Below are 25,537 nucleotides of genomic sequence, written 5' to 3' on the forward strand. Positions count from 1 at the left end.
CTATTTCACTTTTATTGCATTAAGATTTACAGCAGATATCAGGATAATTTAAGACCTCTGTTGCTAGAAAAGCTTGCCTTTCTCTCCTACTTTGCAATTATAGGAAGAAGTATCCATACCTTCCATTTAGCTAGCATCTTTAACACAGTCTACCCCTTCAACAGGATGCTCCTGTCTGCATTTCTATTATTTTATTGCAATGTTCTTCTTTATGCTGTCACTAAAAAAAAGAAAAATCTATGGATTCCTCCACACCTTGTTTATTAGTATTTCTACCCCCCCCCTTTTTTTAAATCTTCTGAGACCTGAAAGTGTATATTTGAACTTGAAGTAAATAATACTAATTGACATGGAATATAAAATATTCTGCTATTATAAGATGGGAAAATGTGATAACTTAGAAAGATTAGTAATTACTGTAAGAGTCTTTTGATACTCCATTTTAAAGTATAAATATTTGACTCATAGTCTATTGGGGATAAGTTAGGTAAGATATATAATGTTTTACCTTTGGGTATAAATCATAACCTTCACATCTAGTCATTTCCAAAAGATGGAACAATTTAAGAATATAAGTGACTTTATATTTATTTCTACTCTTGCTTTGCTTTACCTGTAGATCAGTTAAATAATACAATAGACTCATAATCCAATATAGCTTTATAAAATCTAATTTCATACATATTTAGAGTAGAGAAAAGCCATGATATCCATCAATACTTACTAATCATAGAAGAGTTTGTAACTTCTTTAGAAAACAAACCCAAAAAAACAACAAGAAATAAAATATTTAAAGTAACAATTTAGGATGCAGAAATGACACATGAATAGGGCAATTCCAGGGAATCTTAGAGGTACTAAAATATCCTCTTATTATTGCCAGTTTTGCTAAGGTAAACCCTATTATTGCCAGTTTTGGTAAGGTAGATGAATTTTAACATGTTTTGAATAATGAATTCAATCACTTTGGGTTACCTCACAGGAGTATAAGTTGGAGCAATGGTTAAGAGCTCAGCTGCTAACCAAAATGTCAGCAGTTCAAATCCACCACCCACTCCTTAAAATCCTATGGGGGAGTTCTACACTGTCCTATAGGGTCACTATGAGTTGGAATCGACTCAACGGGAATGGGTTTTGTTTGTTTGTTTAAGCTAGCTTATATATATACCCATTTTGAGGACACAGCAAAGAATCAGAAAGCTAGTATTTAATAACTCTTCTGATCAGTTGGAAATATGGTGGATGGATTTTATCCAAAAGTTTATGTCCAAGAAGGTTTGCAACATGAAGAATAAAAGGCAAATATGTGATGAAGTTGGAGATCATCTACCACCAGTATGGACCAAAAAACCAGCCTGTAACTGATGCTTTCCTTCAGAAGCCCTGAAATTAAAGATTCTATTAAGTGCTACACTTCAGGGACAATAAATAATGAAACAAAATGGCATCATTTGGATTCTGTAGATAACCTGGTGTTATTTCACGATAGTATTCTCAGTTGTTCTTTCTGTAATTGAAACAATGGGGCCTGAATGTGACACTGCCTTTTATGCTAGTGGACCAACACGAAGGGACCACTTGGTACCTTCTCCCAACCTATCTTTAAGTTCTATTTTGAAATGAGTTGAAGTTCCAAACTGCTAGCTCCAGGGCAATGTTTAAGATGGAACCTAGGATTGTTAACTAAAAAACAGCAAGATTGCAGAAAATTATACTATATAGTTCTGTCTTACATCTGAATTAATGATAATGATAATAATAATCTCAGGCAAAATATGATGACTATACAAAAAGCTACTAGCAGTGACCTTTAAGAAGACAGGAAGAGTTTTTATTCTGTAATTTTACTTTGTAACTGAGCAATTTTTGTATCATTTGAATTTTTTAAAATTAGCAGTTATTACCCCCACGTGTCTGTCAGTTTGTCATACTGTGGGGGCTGGGGTGTTGCTGTGATGCTGGAAGCTATGCCACTGGTATTCAGATACCAGCAGGGTCACCCACGGAGGACAGGTTTCAGCTGAGCTTCCAGACTAAGACAGACTAGGAAGAAGGACTCGGCAGTCTACTTCTGAAAAGCATTACCCAGTGAAAACCTAATGAATAACAGTGGAACATTGTCTGAAATAGTGCTGGAAGATGAGTCCCCCAGGTTGGAAGGCACTCAAAAGATGACTGGGGAAGAGTTGCCTCCTCGAAGCAGAGTCTACTTATTGACGTGGATGGAGTAAAGCTTTTGGGACCTTCATTTGCTGATGTGGCACGACTCAAAATGAGAAAAAACAGCTGCAAACACCCGTTAATAATCAGAACCTGAAATGTACGAAGTATGAATCTAGGAAAATTGGAAATCGTCAAAAATGAAATGGAATGCATAAACACTGATATCCTAGGCATTCATGAGCTGAAATGGACTGGTATTGGCCATTTTGAATAGGACAATCATATAGTCTACTATGCTGGGAACGACAACTTGAAGAGGAATGGTGTTGCATTCATAGTCAAAAAGAATGTTTCAAGATCTATCCTGAAGTACAACGCTGCCAGGGATAGGATAATATCCATACGCCTACAAGGAAGACCAGTTAATAAGACTATAATTCAAATTTACACACCAACCACTAAGGCCAAAGATGGAGAAATAGAAGATTTTTATCAGCTGCTACAGTCTGAAATTGATCGAACATGCAATCAAGATGCATTGATAATTACTCGCGATTGGACTGCAAAAGTTAGAAACAAGGATCAGTAGTTGGAAAATATGGCCTTGGTGATAGAAACAATGCCAGAGATCGAATGATAGAATTTTGCAAGACCAACGACTTCTTCATTGCAATATACCTTCTTTCACCAACATAATTGGTGACTATACACATGGATTTCACCAGATGGAACACACAGAAATCAACTGTGGAAAGAGATGATGGAAAAGCTCAATATTATCAGTCAGAACAAGGCCGGGGCTGACTGTGATCAGACCATCAATTGCTCATATGCAAGTTCAAGCTGAAACTGAAGAAAATCAGAGCAAGTCCATGACAGCCAAAATATGACCTTGAGTACATCCCACCTAAATTTAGAGACCATCTGATTCGATGCACTGAACACTAGTGACCGAAGACCAGATGAGTTGTGGAATGACATCAAGGACATCATCCATGAAGAAAGCAAGAGGTCATTGAAAAGACAGGAAAGAAAGAAAAGACCAAGATAGATGTCAGAGGAGACTCTGAAACTTGCTCATGAATGTCGAGCAGCTAAAGCAAAAGGAAGAATTGATGAAGTGAAAGAACTGAACAGAAGATTCCAAAGGGTGTCTCGAGAAGACAAAGCAAAGTATTAAAATGACATGTGCAAAGAGCTGGAGATGCAAAACCCAAAGGGAAGAACACGCTCAGCATTTCTCAAGCTGAAAGAACTGAAGAAAAAATTCAAGCCTCGAGTTGCAATAGTGAAGGATTCTATGGCGAAAATGTTAAATGACACAGGAAGCATCAAAAGAAGATGGAAGGAATACACAGAGTCATTATAACAAAAATAATTAGTCGATGTTCAACCATTTCAAGGGCTGGCATATGATCAGGAACCTATGGTACTGAAGGAAGAAGTCCAAGCTGCTCTGAAGGCATTGGCAAAAAACAAGGCTCCAGGAATTGATGGAATATCAATTGAGATGTTTCAACAAACAGATGCAATGCTGGAGGTGCTCACTCATCTATGCCAAGAAACATGGAAGACAGCTTCCTGGCCAACTGATTGGAAGAGATCCATATTTATGCCTATTCCCAAGAAAGGTGATCCAACCGAATGTGGAAATTATAGAACAATATCATTAATATCACACGCAAGCAAAATTTTGCTGAAGATCATTCAAAAACAGCTGCAGCAGTACATCGACAGGGAACTGCCAGAAATTCAGGCCGGTTTCAGAAGAGGATGTGAAATGAGGGATATCATTGCTGATGTCAGATGGATCCTGGCTGAAAGCAGAGAATACCAGAAGGATGTTTACCTGTGTTTTATTGACTATGCAAAGGCATTCGACTGTGTGGATCATAACAAGTTATGGATAACATTGTGAAGAATGGTAATTCCAGAACACTTAATTGTACTCACGAGGAGCCTTTACATAGATCAAGAGGCAGTTGTTCGGACAAAGCAAGGGGATATTGATTGGTTTAAAGTCAGGAAAGTGTGCGTCAGGGTTGTATCCTTTCACCATACCTATTCAACCTGTATGCTGAACAAATAATCCGAGAAGCTGGACTATATGAAGAAGAACGGGGCATCAGGATTGGAGGAAGATTTAGTAACAACCTACGTTATGGGTAAATCTGCTGCAAAGGACCTCTTTAAAGTGTTGAAGAGCAAAGATGTCACTTTGAAGACTAAGGTGCGCCTGACCCAAGCCATGGTATTTTCATTCACATCATATGCATGTGAAAGCTGAACAATGAATAAGGAAGACCAAAGAAGAATTGACGCTTTGAATTGTGGTGTTGATGAAGAATATATACCATGGACTGCCAAAAGAACGAACAAATCTGTCTTAGAAGAAGTGCAACCAGAATGCTCCTTAGAAGCAAGGATGGCGAGACTCTGTCTTAACATACTTTGGACGCATTGTCAGGAGGGATCAGTCCCTGGAGAATTACATCATGCTTGGCAGAGTACAGGGTCAGCGGAAAAGAGGAAGACCCTCAACGGGGAGGATTGACACAGTGGCTGCAAAAATGAGCTCAAGCATAACAACGAGTGTAAGGATGGCTTAGGACTGGGCAGTGTTTCATTCTGTCGTGCACAGGGTCACTATGAGTCGGAACCGACTCCACGGCACCTAACAACAAGCAGTTATCCCTCTGAGAAAAGATAAGCTTTTTCAAGAGACAAACTTCATAGAAAAAACAAATGATGTAATGGAAAGTCATGGAAATTAAGAGTCAGAAAACATGGCCACTGTCTAACCTGGTGACTTTGTGGATTATTCCTTCTGAGCCTCTGTATTCTTATCTGTGAAATGAGATTATAAAAAGTTACCAGTCTGAAAGGTTGTTGAGAGGGTCAAAATGCAACAGTTGTGAAAGTAGTTTATCAACTACAACTAGCAAGATACACATGGTAGTTACATGTGTATAATTTTATACTGACTTTAAAAGATATAGGTAGATGATTCAGAAAAAGAAATAGAGAGAGAGAAAGACATATTAAGTAGACCCATTTGTAAAACAGATGAGAGCAAAATCCTATAGAGAAAACTGAGGTTTAAAACTGCAGGTAGAAGTGAGGGAAAAATGAATTGGAAGCATCCGGACACATTTTCAAAAAAAGGTGACATAGCTATGCAGGCCCGGCAGTAGGGAGGAGAGAAAATGAGAAATTAACGTAGTAAGCAACAAAGACAAAAGTTGGGCAAAAAATTAGAGCTAATGACTAAGAGATTTTCAGAAATAACACTAGGGTATGAAGCCCAAGAATGGTATTATATTGGGAGAGAATGGTTGAAGCCTCTGTCAGTGTCACACACTGATAATGACTCAAAGGATAAGATGAAAATGTTTTCCAAGACTGTCAATTTAGTTATACTATATAGCTGGAGGCAACCCTGGTAGCGTAGTGGCTAAGAGCTACGGTTGCTATCCAAAAGGTCGGCAGTTCGAATCCACCAGGCAGTCTTTGGAAACCATATGGAATAGTTCTACTCTGTACTGTAGGGTCACTTTGAGTCAGAATTGATTCAACGGCAATGGTTTTGGTTTATCTAGTTGGAGGTTGCGAAGTGGGCAAAGCTTGTTCTTGTTAGGTGCCATCCAGTCTGTTTTGACTCATTGTGACTCTATGTACAACAGAAATATTGCCCAGTCCTGTGCCATCCTCACAATCGTGGCCATATTGGAGCCCATTAGTGCAGCCACTGTGTCAATCTATCTTGGGGCAAAGCTTAAACATAACTAAATCATATATGTAAAATTTGATCTACTGAACATAATTCATCTCTTCTTGGCTTCAGGTTACAATGAGCAACAGAGTAAGGCCTGAGTGTGAGCTTTAGAAAGAGACAGATACAAGGTCAGATCTCACAGAATTTATTTATTATAGAAATAATTTATCTTATTTGAGTCACATTTTTCTCATCTGTTAAATGAGAGTAAAAATAATATCTATCTCATTAGACTATCAGGAGGAAAAAATAATGGGTAGCAATGTCTGAGACTGTGTAGATGCCCTGGAAATGGTAAATGTTACTGTGGTTGTTGGAGAATGCCCCAGGCATTGTATGTCATTGATTTGAGATGTTAAGTATTCAGAAAGCCTGTGTCTGCCCATAGAACTCAGGACTTTAGTCTGTATCTGGAGAATTCAAATTGATTACTTAAAAATGAGTGAACAAGTGTATGGACATGCTGTAGATTTATTTTTCTCTTAGGAGTTATTTTAACAGTTTTCTTTTGAGAATTATAGCAGACTTTCTGTAGCTTTGCTACCAGCTTCTTTTGTTCTATACCCCTTGCTGGAAACTACTTTCTGTCAATAGAGATGGGCCAATTTATTTGAGGCTGCCTGGAGAAGAAAGAGGGGCCCTTTGGGTATAAAGTGTGCCTGCCATGCAAATGGCTTTTGTAATCCAGTGAGGCAGAGGCTGAGCAGTCAGAAGAGGAAGTAGCATTGGCAAAAAGCAGAGTCTACTCTCTGCCCCCATCTCTCCCATCCATGTATGAACAGACAGCACAAGAGCCCCTTTCTACAATTCGATGTGATGTGACAAAGATGACTCTCAAAAAGATCATCATGTGCGCCATGTCTGAGTCTATGTGGGGCTGAGTGTGTTGGAGTGTTTGGACAGCCCCTCTCCCCACTGCCAGCTGTGTTTCCTTTTAATTCTTAGTGGTAGTTGGGTTAATGGAATCTGCCTTTGATTGTGAAAGCACGAGAGGCTAAGTTTTGTTTGTCCCTAAGTCTATAAAATCTTTGTAATACAGTCTGAAAATTCAAGTTTAGGTTTTGGTTTTATTTTGTTTTGTCTTTTTATTTTATTTTTACCATAAGGGCTTCCCAGTAGGAAAGTAACTGTGGCGTTATACCCTAGCTGCATAGTGGCAGTGAGAGAAATACATACCTGATGCCTCAATGTTTTCTGTGCCTCAGTTTCCTCATATAAATTAGTAGAGGATTTTTTTTTTTATGTATTTGTCTCATAGGATTATACTGAATGGTTATTATGTTTCTTTTAAAACATCTTTAAAGCCATTTGTGACTCCAAAATTATATACTGTTATGCAAAAAACTAATTTTAAAAGGATCTTCTGTTGTAATGAGATTTATAGTTACGCTGTCAGTTTTAAATATTTCGATTAGAATTTTGTCAAAAAAGCAAAATCTACTGCAAATTAAGTTTGCTATGTGAGATTTTTAAAAATGTGTGTAAATATTAACATCACCTAGGTATCACATTTTGTTCAATTTTATAATCATCATTTATTTTTACCTTGTAAAATTTCCTTGTAATTTGCATTTCAATTGCCTTTAGGGAGCAATATGAGAACTCTTCAAGAGCTGATTTAACTCCTATCAATTCTTACCAATAAAATCAAAGATTATACAACATTATACAAACATTTTATTCACTTGCATATAGAGAGTCAATTCAATTCTATTAAATTGGTTCTTATGTTAAAACAATTATTCATTTTATTTCATGGCTGCAGTTATAGACTAATAAGCTCATGACCTTTCTGAAACTCAGAAACTCTTACTCATGTAAAGATGTTTTTACAAATTCTGCATGAAACAAATCTGTCACACCAAGATGTGCAAAATCATAAAGGTTATCACGCAATACTTCTGGTACCCTGGGTAATTATTTCTTTGATTTTGAAGAAAGCCTCTAAGCAGTTGAGTAATATTTTTCACTTACTTTCCTCCACTTGGAAAGAGTACGTACACCTGTGAAAAAATAACGAGGTCATGGATGTCCTCATTCTACCATCTTGCTTTATACTCTGTGGGGATACATATGGTTGGATCAATCTGTGTGACTGATATTAGAACAACCTTGACCCTAGTATAGCAGGTAAGGTTAACTGACAAACAGATCATATCTTATTTGGAAATGTTTAATTAGGTGAAGACATGCATTCATGCTTTGTCTTTGGTACTCTGTTACTCACCACTTCTTCCTAGAGGAACTGCCCTTGTGAATTTTAAATATCTATAAGTTGAGTAGAAATGAAATTATTACCCTGGTAACCAACAACAAGGAAAACATATCTTAAATTATCAGGATTGCACGGAAGAGAATTATCACTGAAACACAATTAACAGTATTTTTAGTACTTTTATTGAATATAACCATCATGATGCATTAAAAAGGGATGTGGCTATATTATGAAGATGAATAAATTGGAAGGTAAATCATGTTGAACAATTAAATAGAATAGCTATATTCTTTATGCAAGTGATTTCTTCCAACTGGAATTAAAGAACCGAGGGTGTTTAGATGTCATCTTGTTAAAGGAGACAGCAATATTTATAATTCTCTTTCTCCTTCAGAATTTCTAAAAAAAAAAAAAAAAAGGCATAATTTCTGGAAAATTCTTAGTGCTATAATGCTGAAAAATTATTCAGAATAAAACAGCTTATGAAATGTCAGAAGAGCTAACTAGATAATTTTTAATTCTCTGAAAGCTAGAGCTCTCTAATATCTTTTTTTAATGCTGTTTAAGGTAATTAGGTATGATTTCCAGTTACTTGGGGAAGGAGATGTGACTGGTATTTCTGCCATCATAATTTTACGCTGCTAATGTGTTTATGCTGCTAATGTGATGCTGACCTTAGGGAGGAATGTGAAGATTAGGCAGTTAACAGTCGGTGTCAAGATTTGGAACTAAGAGTCTTTGAGCTGCATTTGAAAGAATTATAGCCATTGCTAAAAATCATTTTACTTTCCATCCACCTTCTTTCTTCTACTTTTATTAACTCTACCATTTCCATAGAAGCTGAATTCTTGGGGGTCTCTCTCCTTTCTCTCCCTTAGCAACCTTTTTTCCCCCCGCCCCCTCCATTTCTTTCTCCCTTAATACTGCTTTTCTTTAGGAAAATAGGACACTGACAGAACCTATAACTTCAAACAGCCATCAGGGAGTAAGTCCTAATCATGCCAATACTCAGTAAGCCATGTCTGAAGACTCACCTTTTCCTCTGGGTTTAATAGGATAAACCTAGTAGTGGAATAGGAATTGAGAAATGTGTCTCTACTGATAAGGATACCTCACCACAAAGTATGAATTAGCAGCAGTTCACCAGATTTACTTGTGGAGCGTTTCACTGCTATTACGGTGCCTGTTTTATCCTTTAGCTTCTATGAATGTATCACCTGAGATAATAACCCTCCATTTATTTGCACAGGCGCAAGGGGAAAAAAAGGAAGCCCTAAAATGCATCCACAGACTCACACCAAGCACCCTAAATTATGGCATAGAATAATTCATCAACAAAGTAAATGTTATGAAGGCCTGTGACTCATCATTCATGATTTACTCATAACACAAATTAAAAAATAATTTTGAAAGAAGCTGACAGATTGGACCAGAGGCATAAATCCAAGCTCTCCATGAAGTGTAACTCAGTACAATACCATGGGAACAGCTGCTACCTTTGCGTAGCTCACCCATAGGCTGCTTTTGTAGACCCTAATGAGGATAAATTTTACTGGGTAATGAGGATAAAACCAATTAGCAGATTAGAAATTCCCAGAAATCAGAGATGCTCTGCTTAAGAATTACAAAAATTAATAGTATTTTGGCTAATGTCATTCTTTGTTCACCTAAGGGTTTATAGAATAAGACTGTCTTCTGGAGAAACATCTGCTTCTTTAGGAGATCACCCATCATGCAGTTACCAAATAACACAGACAGAGGGGCACTTTGTACATCTGCAAAAACTTAAGATCTATGGCATTGCTGAGTTCCCTACCACAGATCAAACACTTTAATCAGGGTTTTAAAACTTATGTAAAGAAAATAAACCTAGTCCATAAAATGAACTGTTGAATAGTTCAATGTAAAAGAAGAAACTATTTCAAAGGATATTTCATTTAAATATAAATGTGGGCTATGAGTTATTAAAGAGAATTTGGCTTTTTGTACTTTGTTTTTCTAGACACCTGGGATCAAAGTCACCTTTTGAACTTGCAAAGTAAGCTTCCAAACTTAAATCTTGCTGTTAGGATTTAAGTTCCTTATTTTTACGTTAAAAGACAAGTGCTACCTAAAGCTTTATCTGCAGCATTAATTTTCCTGTAAAGACAGGGGAACTGAATTAACAGGGGAAAGGGTAGGACTCGGAAACATTTAGGCCATAGCTTTGGAATCGGAGCTCTCAGCAGTTTCATGCTTTGTGGATAATTAAAATCGATACAAAATAATTACACAGCTAGAAGGATCTCCAGATACTTAATCCAGTCCCTTGCCTACAGGAGAGGCTAGCTCTAGTCTAAACCATCCTCCATGCAGGCCTTTGAGTTATATGAGAAAGAATGGGGGCTCTGGATACACTTTCTGCTCTTACTAAAAGCATTGCAAATTTGGTTTGGTAACAAGTGTTAAGAAAGAGATTATTTCTTCTATAAGCATGATACAAGTATCATACAGCAGTCCCAGAATCAGCAATGGAAGGCAGTTTTGGCCAAAATGTCATCCGTTTTGCATTATTCGATAGACAAAGATTTTAGGATTGCTAGCCGTCACATCTGTTACATATTTTGCCATTTTTAGTGCCTCCTATATTATCTTCAAAATTCAGATCAATTCATACTTCTTCCATAAAAGTTTACCAATCTCAGTTCACATTGGTTATTTAATTGTTGTCTCTTTTGCTTAGTAAGGCTTTATGATACATACATAACTCTATAATATAGGTAAGAGTCTTTGGGTGGCACAAACAGTTGAGTTGTCTACTACTAACTTGAAGGTTGGCAGTTCGAATATACCCACAGGCACCTCAGAAGAAAGGCCTGGAGATCTGCTTCTAAAAGATCCCAAAAAACCAAACCCATCGCTTTCGAGTCAGTTCTGACTCAGAGACCCTATAGGACAGAGTAGAACTACCCCATAGTGTTTCCAAGGAGCTGCTGGTGGATTCGAACTGCCAACCTTTTGGTTAGCAGCCAAGTTCTTAACCTCTGCACCAAAAGGTCATCAGCCTGAAAACCTATTGAACAGTTCTACTCTGCATACATGGGGTCAACATGAGTTGAAATCAACTCCGTGGCAATTGGTTTGGTTTCTATATAGCTAATCACAAAATAGTAGCATTTGCCATTTCTCCACCTAGATCAGAAGCCTTTAAATCCTGGTCCTTGAACCTAACACAGTGCTCTCTTCTTGGTCATTACGCAGCAAATGCTGGTTGATAACAGTATTTTTACTAAATCTAGTTGAAACTAATTGTCCTGATTGTTCCGTCCTTAGGGAAGATTAGGACAGCTATGAGAACTATTGAGTCTCCTTGTAGATTTTAATTCTCTATTTCAACATTACTATTCTTTTTTTTTATTTATTTATTCTTTCTTTATGCCAGTTTTAAGGTTCCTTTTGTATTTTATAGAGGTCATATGTCAAAAGAACAAATTAAAACAAATATTTCCAAGCTTCTGTTACTGTCTCACTTTCTTTAAAATTTAATATGACCAAATTACACCAGCAAAAGTTTCTGAACAGTACTTGGAAGTTCGATTTTATTTCAAAATTAAAGAAAAGGGCAAATGGTTCTTGAAGCTTTTTGAAGTCAGTAGAATTCAAAAATCCTAAAGTGATGCATCAGGTTCTAAAGAACTAGTTCAAGGAAACTTTCCCTTCCCAAAAGGTCAACATTGAAAACATATGTGCATCCGCATTATTAAATCGAAGTGGTGATGTGGAATATCTAATTTTGTGTTCTGTGAGGATAACTGCTGTCAGATATATGCCATTTAGAACGTCCCTTAATAGAGTCTACACACACACACAATTCTTAATGTTCTAGAAGAAATAGATGAATAATTTTCATTATTAAAGATTTAGGGAAAAAAAGAATTTCTGATTTAATCTATTTCCTACATGCTTTCCAAAAAAACATATAACTTCAATCTAGAGAAAACGGGTTTGTTAACATTAGGCCACCATGTGGTACCTGAACCCACTCATATTGCTATTAATTTTTGATTACTAGTCAAAATGCAAGATTCCTATTTCCCTTGATTGTTATTTCTACAACCAACTGCCTCAGCATGTCTTTTTTTTTTTATTCTCTGACCTATATCCTCCAACTCTACAAAATATTTCTTTTTCCTCTTTGAGTTAATAGACTCCTACCAAGAAGTAAATGCAGCCCAAGTGGAGGCTGGTCATGCCATTACACTTGGGGAGGGGCACAGAAAGTAAGGATAGCATTTTCCTCAGTAATTATTGCCACATAAGTACCATCACTTTCCTCTCGTGTAAAACTCTTCGTTTGCTCACATGCACCATTGCTGTCTTGTAATCATTGAGGACACTGGAATCTGGATTACTTTTTTCTTTGAGCCCCAAATCCAACCATTATTTTGTACCTCAATGCCTTTGTGGAGAAATCATTGATTTTATCCTGACACCATTCGCTTCCAACCCACATCAGCAAACATCATAAAAGCTCAGGTGCAAAGAAAAGAGAAGTTATCCCTCATCTGAGTCCTTACTAGAATTTCTCACTCTGCTTTCAGCCTCCATGCCCTTGAACTCTATAATTGCCAGTTTCATCTTCCAAATCACCACATTGATCTAAGCATTCACTGCGTCTCAGGGGCATATGTTCAGCATTCGACAGCCTTCAAAATCAGCCCTCAATCTTTGTCTCTAGACATTTTTTATTACTTGTACAGGACTGTAATTAATCCAGCAATTCTTCAAATATGCCTAACTTTACAGATTCCAGGCCTCTGTCCATCTTTCCCAACCAAAGCAAACAACAACAACAAAAATCTCTCCTTTAGAATCCAAAGTACCAGGTATTCCTTGACCTCTTTACATCAAAGTGTTGATGGTCTTCTTTGAACTTCTACAGAATTGTGTCTCACTATAGTACTGTCACTATGATTCAGAATCGACTTGATGGCATTTAACGACATTTGAAAGAGTTTATTGCTTTGTTTTGTGGTGAGTTGTATATTTATCTAAGCCTCCTTAATTATCTGAAAAGTAAGACTACCTTAGTGTGCTAGTAAAATTGGGTATTAGCTCAATATCTGCCTCTGATTAAATCTTGTAGACTTATCACTTCACTCTCTGCACTATAGTTTTATGATATGTGGTATGAGGATGTTGGTTAAAATGGGGTTCTAAATTCTGTGTGTTCTACGAAATCATCAAGAAAAGTTGACCAACTTTTAGGTTGGTAGTCAAGTGTAAACTGCTTGTGCCAACCAGGAACTTTGTTTATCTATTACCGTCTCATAGTGACCCTATAGAACCGAGTAGAAGTGCCTCATAGGGTTTCCAAGGAGCAGCTGGTGGATTTGAACTGCTGACCTTTTGCTTAGCAGCTGAGCTCTTAACCACTGAGTCACCAGGGCTCCTACTCTCTGTATTTTTTTTTATTTAAAAAAAAAAATACTCCAATAATAGTAGATACTCAATAAATATTCATTGAATGAGGAGATGAACATTTATTAAATTCTTTTGTATATGGCACAATAATTTACAAGGCGTTTATAATCCACTTGGGAAGGTAGTTCTTTAGTTATACCACTTCTTCTCATATCTATGATTGGATGTCCCCACCAAGCCCCATCTTCAGGTCACACCTTTAGCCTGTGGCAGATATTAAAACTAATAGATAGAGCATGGCATGCCAGGTTAAGATAAACAAGACTTTAACTTTCAGTTTCAAGTCATACTATGCTATGATAACACAATTTTTTTGAAAAGACTAAAAAGCTTCTCAAATACAGCTCATCGTTTTGGTTCTTGTACCTTTCCGGATATTTCCCTATTAAAATCACGTCAAATTAGCTTTGTTAGTCACTGTTAACAAGGCTCTTTCATATGGTCCACCTCATCTGAACCTCATACTGAGTCAGAGGTTATAACATTTTCTGGTAGAATTGACTGTCTATAGTTATTAATTTTGCCTAATTAAATCATATAGATTTTTGTTCAAATGTATGTCTTCTTATAAACATGACAACTTACATGTTTCAGAAGCTCATATCTTTTTAGATTTATAAATTGCTAAGCAACATTGAAAAAATTAGTTTATTTTTAGAGACTCCAGAATTCTGAGAATCCCTGAAAAGACATATAGGCTAATAGACACTTAATTTTTAGGGTAGACAGATATATACTATACTCAGAAGACAGTTTTTCTTTTTTTAAAACAGTAACAATAATCTTGGTAAACACCACTGTCTCCATGTGTAGTACAAGAATGATTTTGTTAGCTATTAAAGAGATTAATTTTTTTTCCCTAGAGATGAAGATTAAATAAAAGATGGAAATATTTTTGGTGAATAAATTACTACAAACAGCATAGCTTCCGTTTAAAACATGGAATTAAGCTAATAATGCAGACTCCAGACTTTAATTTTATTTTTCTACCATCTAATATTAGTAAGTGGACTTCACTTTAGGCATGTTTATTTGGGAGTTCAGAATGCAAATTCAACAACAAATTTTCTGGAAAGAAAAGTAGCTGCTCAAAACTTATTTAAAGAATTGTTTAAAAATAGATTATTTTTTACTGAAATAAATAAAACTTTAAAATATCATATGACCAGAACATAAAAGAAGTTGCATTAAATATATAACAGAAAGAAAATTAATTTATAATCAATTAAGTACATGCACCGTACTTAAAAATACCTTAACTTACATATCCCAATATTTAACTTTTCCTTTAAATATAATTTTGGAGAAGCTGTGCTTATTTGTGGCTAATATTTTATTATGTTAAACAAATATGTATTTGTTTGCAGAGTACAAAGGGCCTTCCATTATAGTAATTGAGATTAATATTTGATAGGCAAAGTACTTAAGATGAATACAGAACAATTTTGAAGCAAAAGTTTTTTTTTTTTTCCTTAGCTTGAGGACACGATTCAGCATTTGAAACTTATAATTTCTTAAAAGATGTAGCAGAGACAAATTGTTCTCAAATTCAAAATAGAATTTTAAGAGCAATTTCTGTTTTTATATGCCAAATTCTAGAAACACATGCATGAAAAATTGGTTCAGTCACCTCACCATGTTAGCTCTTCTTCCTTAACAATTTCTTAGTAAAACAAGTTTAAAAAAAACTTGTGTGGGGGACAGAATTAAACTTAGAAATAACACAGCCATTCAGCTATTTGATTTGTTTCAGAATGAATATGTAAATAGTTAATATGTAAGAATTATTTCCAGACTTTGGGAATTTCAATGCAACTTGACGTAGATTTCCTTACCTGAAAGTTTGTGGATGATTAACTGGAAGGTTATAGCTCCAGATTTTCTTTCATATATTTTCATTCTTTGTAGAATACAGTATATGCATATATATGTATATTGTTGTTGTTGTTAGGTGCCCTCAAGTTGGCTACAGCTCATAGCAACCCTATGTACAACAGAAGGCAACACTGCCCCATCCTGCGCCATCCTCACAGTCATTGCTGTGGTTGAGTCCCTTGTTGTAGCCACTGTGTCCGTCTATCTTGTTGAAGGTTTTCCTCATTTTCACTGACTCTCTGCCAAGCATGATATCCTTCTTCAGGGAATGAGCTCTCCTGATAACATGTCCAAAGTACGTGAGAGGAGGTCTCAGCATGTTTGCTTCTAAGGATCCTTCCGGCAGTACTTCTTCCAAGACAGATTTGTATGATTTTCTTGCAGTCGGTGTTATATTTAATGTTCTTTGCCAATACAATAAATCAAAGGCATCAATCCTTCTTTGGTCTTCCTTATTCATTGTCAGCTTTTGCATGCATATGAGGTGATTGAAAATACCGTGGCTTGGGTCAGGCACACCTTAGTCCTCAGTGCCATCTTTGCTTTTTAACCCTTTAAAGAGGTCTTTTGCAGCAGATTTTCCCAATGCAATATGGCATTTGATTTCTTGACTTCTGCTTCCATGGGCATTGATTGTAGATCCAAATAAAATGAAATCCTTGACAACTTCAATATTTTCTGCATTTACCATGATGTTGCTTATTGGTGCAGTTGTAAGGATTATATATATATATATATATATGTGTGTGTGTATATATATATATATAACCTGTTGCCGTTGAGTTGATTCCTACTCACAGTGACACTGTAGGACAGAGCAGAGCTGCCACATCGGATTTCTAAGGAGCAGCTGTAGACTCGAAGATTCAAACTGCTGACCTTTTGGTTGGCAGCTGAGCTCTTCACCAGTACGTCACCAGGGCTCCATGTATATATGTATATGTGTGTGTATATATATGTGTGTGTGTGTGCATGGGTGCGCACACATATACATATATACACACATATATATGCATATACCCAGTGCCATCAAGTCGAGCATATATATGCATATATATTACATATCTATTATGTGTATGTATGTGTATTTTCTGTTTTTCCTTGTAGGTTTGCATAATTTCAAGTTAATCAATGATGTGTTTAAGCAAGGCTTACCCAGCCAAACCTCTCTCCTTTGCTCAGGAAACCACAGATCAGCCATAGTTATGTGGGACACTCATGGAATCATCACTGCTTGGTGCAAATCAATTTATATTATCTTTGTGCTTCACTAATAATGTTGGTTTGGGCAATGTAATTCAAGGACACAAATATAATGATATTAATAGGAGATCGCTTTTGTTTGTATAGAGAGAGTAGAGGATGGATAATTGTGCTTTGTCTGCCCCTATTTGCTTCTCTGTCCATTGTCCCACAACCAACATGCCTTCTATATTCTAAATAAAAGTGAAGACAGACCTTCTTGACTTTACTTCTTTTTCTAATAATCCTTAGCCTTATAGAAGATCTAAGTAGGAATAAAATAATTCCAGTTGAAAATATATAGTTTCCTTTTTAATGTCACCATTCTACCTTGTTAAACAAAAAATTACAGATCCTTTTTTTTAAAGAAACAACCTCCAAAAAGTTATTTATCATATACCACAATCAGAAATAAGGAAATAAATAAATAAATATGCACCCACCACATATATTTATGTTTACTGGTTAACTAAGTGTGCCTCTGTGCTATTATGTACCTTACAAATAGGAACTTATAATATTTTCATTTGCTTCTCCATAGATCCCAGTGGTTTCTCCCATGGTGTAGCAACGCGTCCTCCCAACTGGTGTAAAATAACAAGAAAAAAGCATACTTTCCTGCATTTTTACCATACCCATTTAGGATTTGATAGTGGAAGTGATCAGCCAACATGGAGGGATAAATACCAAATTGTTTGCCAGGCATTTCTTAACTGGAGATACAGCAGGAAACACAAAAGATAAAGCCTCTAAGCTTATAGTCCAGTAATATTTAATGAGTAAAAGCACTTATCTATGAAACCTGGAGTTAAATATTATATTAGATAATCAATAATCAATAAATAATCAAGTAGATAATCAATAAACAATATTTTGATGGTCCATTTACTCACCAAATTTGAAAGCCAATAATGATGTATTTTTTAGCAAAAATATCTCAGGTTTGGGGTGTACAAATAAAAGGATGAGATTTGATCAGAATGCAGGATAGAAATATTTATGTCTTATGACCCCGCCTTTTTTATGAGCCTGCCTGTTAGCCTAAAAGCTTTAAGAATTATTTTAGATCTCTCTATTCTCCAGTTGTTACACAAATTTAAAATTTTACAATGTTGATTTGCCAAATGTTTAATAACATGTACTTATTAACTATGAACAGTTTATTAATATATTGTGATAGAGTATCCCTAAGGAATATTGGATGTTTTCTACTATTCCCTTAAGATTTGCAGTTGATTTTCCCTACTAGCTTGGTTCCATCTTGTTTTCCTCTGGAGCCTCAGTTCCCCAATGAGTGGTAGGAATGTTACGGACTTTAGAACTAGCCTTCGAGAAGGCACTTTAGATGGGTGATGTCCTTTGTGTTGTTGTTAGGTGCCATCAAGTCAATTTCAACTTATAGCAACCTCGTGTGACTCCTCCATATGATTTTCTAGGCTGTAATCTTTGCAGCCCTTGTGGTAAAGTGGTTAAGAGCTTGGCTACTAACCGAAAGGTTGGCAGTTCAAATCCATCAGCCACGCCTTGGAAATCCTATGGGGCAGTTCTACTCTGTCCTACAGGGTCTCTATAAGTTGGAATCATTTCAATGGCAATGGTTTGGCTTTTGTTTTATTTTGGTTTGTTTTGAATCTTTGCAGGAACAGACTGGCAGGTCTTTTTCCCATGGAGCTACTGAGTGGGTTCAAAGCTCCAAGCTTTTGATTAGCAGCTGAGTGCTTAACCATTGTACCACCAGGGCTCCTTGATGTTCCTTGTGTACTGACCAATTCTTTAGCCTTACTTCTGGGCACATTTTGGCAAAATGGAAATACCCTGAAAGATGGAGATGAATGAGGAGGGTGCTTCTACAGTGGGCATTTTTCAATAGTGAAGGCTTTTTCCTGAAAGAAACATTATACACATTTAGATTAGATTGTACATCATGACCTGGAAGTGGAAATCCAGTGTCTGGTGATTTGAGGCTCTTCTGAGAGCTGGACCAAATGATTACGTTGGAGTTGTAGACTCTTCATACAGGTTGTCTAATTCAACCAATGAGACAGAACAGAGCCTGACATAACTTTGACTGACTCTAGAAAAAGAAAACAGATTCATGCAATAGAACATGGCAGATAGGAGATTAAAAATTTTTAATTATTTACTAAAATTGCTGTTGTTCAGGTAGATGATACTCTTAGTGCCTACAGAGCACAAAAGTCTGGAACTAGCTAGTATAAGCTTTGAAGGGTAAGTGGGGCTTTGTTGATTGTTTTTGCTTCTATGTTTTCTTCAAAGCATTGTTCTTTGTGGAAATGCTTGGGTTATTTTCCTTGGTTTAGAAGTTTGGGCCTTTTGCAGGAGATACTGTTTAAAAGATTACAGAAGTGAAAGAAGTTGAATCTCTACATAGGAGAGTAAAGGAAGTTAATGTATGATTTTTATATAAATCAATCTCTTAAAAATCTTAATATTTTATTTTAATATAGTATTTTAAGACTCCATATTCCCAGCTAGTATTTTAATACCAGCTATATATCTTTTTTTTTTTATCTTTAGGTTATTTTTTTTCAAGGCTTTTAGAGAAACAGAAATATAATATGTGAAAAAAAAAGTATAAACTTAGCAATAATAATAGAAAAAATACAAATATAATACATGAAAGATTATTGCAGATTATTTTAACCATTTAATTAGGAAAAGAAAATACCATTTCTCAGATAATTTTTAAAAGTCAATATTACTGTAAAAATGAAGGAATTAGTTATAGAATAACGTTCTCTATAATTAATGATATTTAATTTTCTTATTTAGTCATATTTCTATCTTTATTCCTAATTAAAATACAATTTAGAAAATGTATTATTTCATCTAGAAATTAACAGCTTCCTTGTAGGAAATACTTGAGTCAGTTTAATTACTGCCTTTTTTATTATATACTGTGACAGAAAATTAATGATGCTAACAGTATTTAGCATAGTTCATAACCTATATTTTAATGAAAATATACTATTATTAATGATACACATTCTAGAGATATACACCAATTGCTGGTCATTTTATGTGTGTTCTGTGGAACTCTATTAAATGAAGCCAGATTCCTTCTGTTTATTAATTTAGGCTTCACTGAGTAAAATTTGCATTCATTATATGCATGTGTATATAGCATTATATGAATTTAATCAACCCAAGGCATGACAAGTGGGGTTTGACTGACAGTTTCTCAAGATTCTAATCTGGTCAAGAATTCATTTTCCTTTCATCTTATCACGGACATATGAGCATCTTAAATTGGACTGAACGTATTAGCATCATAAGTAGAATCCATTTCCTTCGTGTGCACTGTGCCAAAAGCTAGATAAATAAGTATTCGCATAGTGTCCATAGAGAGAGACGCTTCCATATCATGCACTAATATTAAATGTGAGATATCCCCAGTTTTGGTGTCTGAAATGTAGGTTCCTGACAGAAGCCTAAGTTAAAATCCCTCTTTCCTAGAGCAAAAAGCAGAGGCCCTTACATAATATTACGTCAACTGTAAAATTTACAGATTCTTCTTCCTTTCTTTAAGCCCACTGAAATTTAGTGGTTACCTTTATACTAGTAAGAAACTCCGGTGGCACAATGGCTAAGCACTCGGCTGCTAACCGAAATGTTGGTAGTTCGAACCCACCATCGACTCTGCAGGAGAAAGATGTTACAGTCTGCTTCCATAAGGATTTACAACCTTGGAAACACTATGGGGTAGTTCTACTCTGTCCTACAGGGTTACTATGAGTCAGAATCAACTCTATAGAAGTGGTTTTGGTTTTAGTTTTATACTAGTGGCTAGTGATTGGCTACAGAAAAATCTTCAGACTAAAAAGACTACAGTAATAGGAAAGATATTTTATATTCCTGGGCTGATATGGGGACAATTATGTTTGGAACCATACAAATAAAAATAATAGAAAAGGTGCTTTCTTATTTTTACTAAGAAGAAAATTTTGGAATTATAAAAGTCCTATAGGAATGCTGATAAATATATTTTATAAATATTTCATATGTTCACATTAATAATGAGTATAAAATAATGTTTATTATCTTCATAAAGTATACCAATTTTTGCACGGTCATGATAACATGGATACAAAGCATCCACTGGTTTCAAGACAGTTCCAAGTGAGTGTAGAAAGGTGTATGTTATCACAAAATAGCATTATGGCTCTGTATTAGAAACCTCAAATAATATCCAGTGTTGGAGACTTCAAGAACAACACTATCTTATTTATAATTCACTTTTAAGTGTCTGTATTCTAGAGATTGACATTGGCAGGTGTTTCTGAGTCATTGCTGGAAAATATCTAAGATGGGATATAGCAGAAGAAAGCTCCTCTAAAGGAAGGAAGTTAAAAAGAGCTAGGTCGAGAAACTACGACATACTTTCAAATCTCTCTTTTTGGCTCATATCGTATGTGGAAAAAGAGGCATATAAGAAAAGCAAAGAGAACTCAGGAAATCGTATGGTAATTCCTTCTCATGAGTCCTAAAAAACAAACCAGGGAAAAAAATGTGAAATTGTGACCACGTAAATGAGGTCAACATGAGTCAGAGTCGATTCAATAGCAACTGGAAAATTACATGGCAACCCCATGTGTGTCAGAGTAGAGCTGTGCTCCATAGGACTTTCAATGGTAGACATTTCAGAAGAAGATCACCAGGCCTTTATTCCAAGGTACCTCTGAGTGGACTTGAACCTCTAACCTTTTGGTTAGTAGCTGATTGTAATAACAGTTTGTGCCGCGTAGGGACTCCTAAATTACACTGAATTATCTGAACTAACATAACCTTTGGAATATGAATCTGTTTCTAATTCATTAGAAACAGAGTAAGATATAAATGAATATTATATACAATGTACATAGCAGAGGAATATGAATTTTTTTAAATTAGAAGTATTTTAGCATTTTTGATTAAATTATAATTCAAAAAAAAATTTCAAAAACAAAAAGAAAGTAAAAGACTCCCAAGAATTACACTCCCTAAAAAATAGCCGTAATTATCTATTTGGTATAAATCCCTCCAGACTTTGATACATATATAAGTACGAATTATTACCTTAATAGGATTTTCCCATAAAACTCTTCTACAGTCTACTTTTTAACTCAATCATAAAATATAAACATAAATGCATCAATACACATGGAGTACTTCATAATTTCTTGTCACTACAGTATTTCATTTATATTTTATCACTACAACATTCAATTATTGATGACCATAATTAATGTAAACAATTCCTTTTTAAAAATATATTTTCTTCAGTATAAGAATATAAACATTTATACAATAAACATCTTTCTAGTGGAATTTATATGTTGACACAGTTTTTGATAAGCCTCAGTGATAGGAAGGGATCAGTCTCAGTGGAGTCTATACAAAAGTGTTGGGCACTACTTCATATATTATTTCATGTTTAATACCAACAGCCTTTGGATGTAGGAATCATGAGCACCATTTTACATTTGAGGTCAATGAGTTTCAGGGAGGTCAAAAGAGCATTGAAAGACACACACATTGACAAAACTGGTTATGTTTGATATAATCCTAGTTCTTGCCATGCCTGCTAACTGCAAGGGAGTTACTTTAAGTATATGTGTTGGTTTAGATCATGTCTTTTTGCTCAGATTGTTTGGTTTTCAAATAGTTTTCCTTAACTATAAGCTTCTGATTTTATTTTTTAAAGAGAATTGTCAGACAAAAATTTGCTGTTTTCTTTTTCATTTAGTATCTGACAGCTCAGATAAAAATGGTACAGCCGATGCACTGTCACCTGGAGTACAACTTACTAATAATTTCAACAGGGATGATAGGTTTCTGGATCTAAAAAAAATTACAAAGTGGCATCACCCATGGATATCAAAAGATAGAGTTTTTATATCCAATACATTCTTATACTGTGTTTGAAGTGACTGATTTGAGCAGGAAATAGGTTAATCCTCCATGGAAATGGAGATATGCCCTCCACTCCATACTGATAGTTAAATCCATACTCTTAGTATATGGATTAACTCAGCCCTGAATTCTGTAACCCCATCATTTTCATTAGAGAGCCTCAAGTGTAATTTTTTTGTACAACAAACAAAAATGTTTGTGCTCAGTCATCTCCCAGTTATCTGTATGTCAGGCCACTATGGGGTTGACTGGAATCTTCACCCATTTATTTATTAAACAAAAACTTATTGAACAGTTACATACTAGATTCATGCTAAACTCTAGAGATATAAAAAATGAATCAGAAACGGTACATTTGCAGAAGGAGATACCAATGCAGTGGGTAGAAAGGTACGTGAGCAGAGAATTGAAATAAAATATGATATAAAGTAAATGATAGGCCAGAGATAATTTTGGGTTTTAATGAAGATGACATGTGGTAACTGGTATTATTTAGGTTTTCAGGGCAACGATAATTTGGTATTTAATAATGTAAAAATTTCAAAGTAATTGGGATATTCCAAGAGAAGGAAGCCACTAGTTTAACCTGTATCGGTCAATACGCAGTATCAGTTTCTAAGGACATAAACAAATAAAATGTCTGGGTTAACATTAAAATAAGACTTGGTATGTATCAGTCAGTTCAGTGAAAAAGTCAGTCAACTCACCACTCAGCATCATGTTAACAAACAGCCAGATGAATGAACATATTTTTTTGTTCACCTGAGTGGCTGTTTTGCCATTATCTAGCCACACCCCATGTGTAGCTCCTAGTGGTTTGGCCAGGAGAGTGGTTGCTGAAGCTTATGTGTCATTCAGGATGTCTCTGGCGTCTGCATTTCTTTCTGTTCTAATGACCCCACTCAGCAAGCACCAGCTTTCAAAAGAGACTCCACTAATTAGCTTTGTTGATATAGCATCTGGTAACTGGTTGGGGAGGTAAACAGAAAAGACTCCTGAAGTGAAAGATCGGAAAAAGCATTCTCCAGGCCACAGGGGCTAAAATGAAATGATAAGCAAGAGACCCAAAGTCATAAGAAGCTTGATCATTTACATTAGCCACATCTTTAGCATTGCCTGGCACTAAATCCTGGGCCAAAATGTAGGTAATTAGGATTACACAATACTCCACACTTCAGTTTGGCATCAGTTTCATAATATAATAAAACTTATCATTTGTAAGCCTGTCTGCTTTTTCGCAAAAAAGACCGAGAACAATTTGATCTTTCCTGCTACAGCAGACACTGATGCAGGTGGTTTAAAAACAAAGCATTTAATCAGGCAGGGTTTTACTTAAACAACTTGATGATTCATCATCCAGCCTCTGCTCATTGTCAATTGTGCCGTTCTGAGCTATTATTTATAGAATATTTAAAGAGCTTGGACTACATGTGCCTCTGTCTTGGGTCCTATTGTACTATAAATTATAGCTCCAATTTGTTTCAAATTCGACATGGATTGTCATGATGCCATGACTCATCCTCTGTTCAAATGAATACAGTATAGTAGCTATATGGAAAAGAATTGTCACTATTAATTTATTAGTAATTCTGGAATATTCCTAGACTGCAGCTTTTTCAGAATTTAGCCCCATAAAATCATTCTGCTCCTACTCCCTTATGTTCTTTTTCCCTACGGGGTGAAATCAAATAAATAGCTTAATGAAAATTGTAGATTTCGGTCTCCTAAAATGGCCATAGATGTAGAAGTGTGTTCAGGATGACACAACTCTTTCTCCATCATGAAATAAAAATAAAAAAATTTTAAAAAAGGGGCCAACATTTGTGGTATTCACTAAATACAGAGTACATAGATTCCGTGAATTATATTCTATATCCTGAGGCATTTTGTTCCTTAAGTTGGTAGAGACACAGTCAACTGCTGGTGGAAATGCATGCATGTATGAATGAGTCTAAAAGATGGGTTATGTGGCTAGGCCATTGTGAAGCTGATGAAAGTGAAGAAAGAAAATAAACACAGTAAAGTATGAAGATAGGACTGGATTCTATGAAGAAGAGATGAAAAGAATGTGTGTATCCAGCCTGAGATTTCATCTCAAAATGAACACTCCCTCCTCAGAACACACCTGCATTTATGTTCTGCTATTGCAACCAGTACACAAACCCGTTATAACTCTTATGGGATGCTTAGATGGAGCTTGTCTTTTTATTTCTAGCACAGAACTTGGCACATTGTAAGTATTCAAAGAGCATTTATGGATTAATTAGACCAGTGTGTTCACAGTATCATTATTATTGGATCCTAAAGTCTTGTTCAGTTTAAAGAGAGTTGAAGTATGTTAAGAAGTTATTCAAATTGATATAATCCTCCAGAAGCAATGTCTGAAAGAATTTAGGCAGCTAGAAAACACAAATATTAATCAAATTTAGTCAAATTTTAATATGCAAACCACAGTATGAAACAAAGAAAATACAAATATTATTCTGTTAGGAGGAAATGTTTTTGAATATTTTCATAAAATTTGAGGAAGAAAAGGGTGGTGGGGCACAGACAGGAAGAGTAAGAATTAAGGAATATGTAAAATGAAAGGGAAAGAGAGCAGACAGATTTTTCATTAGGTCTAACCTGGTTTGCCTGGGCCTCTACCCAGAGCTGATTTTTAAACCTACTCAAATTTCCAAAACAATGCTTAATGATATGTCAGTGCCCATTAACATTGTAGTTTAGGGTCAGTGATATGCAGGAGAATTATTCAGATTTACTTGGCAAACAAAGGTATTTAATGCAATTCTTGGACTACTTAGAGAATCAGAGAGGTATTTCCTCCAGCTACTTCATTTGTGGACTGAGAAATAATGCGTTAATCTGCAATTAAATTGTGCCATTTTTCA

At 35.5% G+C, this 25,537-nt stretch overlaps 1 protein-coding gene across 6 annotated transcripts in view; it reads left to right on the forward strand.

The window, feature by feature from the left end:
- The window catches only part of SYT1 (synaptotagmin 1), a 624,978-nt gene that overhangs the window by 77,865 nt on the left and 521,576 nt on the right, over positions 1–25,537 (forward strand). The window lies entirely within an intron of this gene.

Source organism: Elephas maximus, chromosome 4, assembly GCF_024166365.1.
Source record: "Elephas maximus indicus isolate mEleMax1 chromosome 4, mEleMax1 primary haplotype, whole genome shotgun sequence".
In the NCBI taxonomy this organism is placed as follows: Eukaryota; Metazoa; Chordata; class Mammalia; order Proboscidea; family Elephantidae; genus Elephas; species Elephas maximus.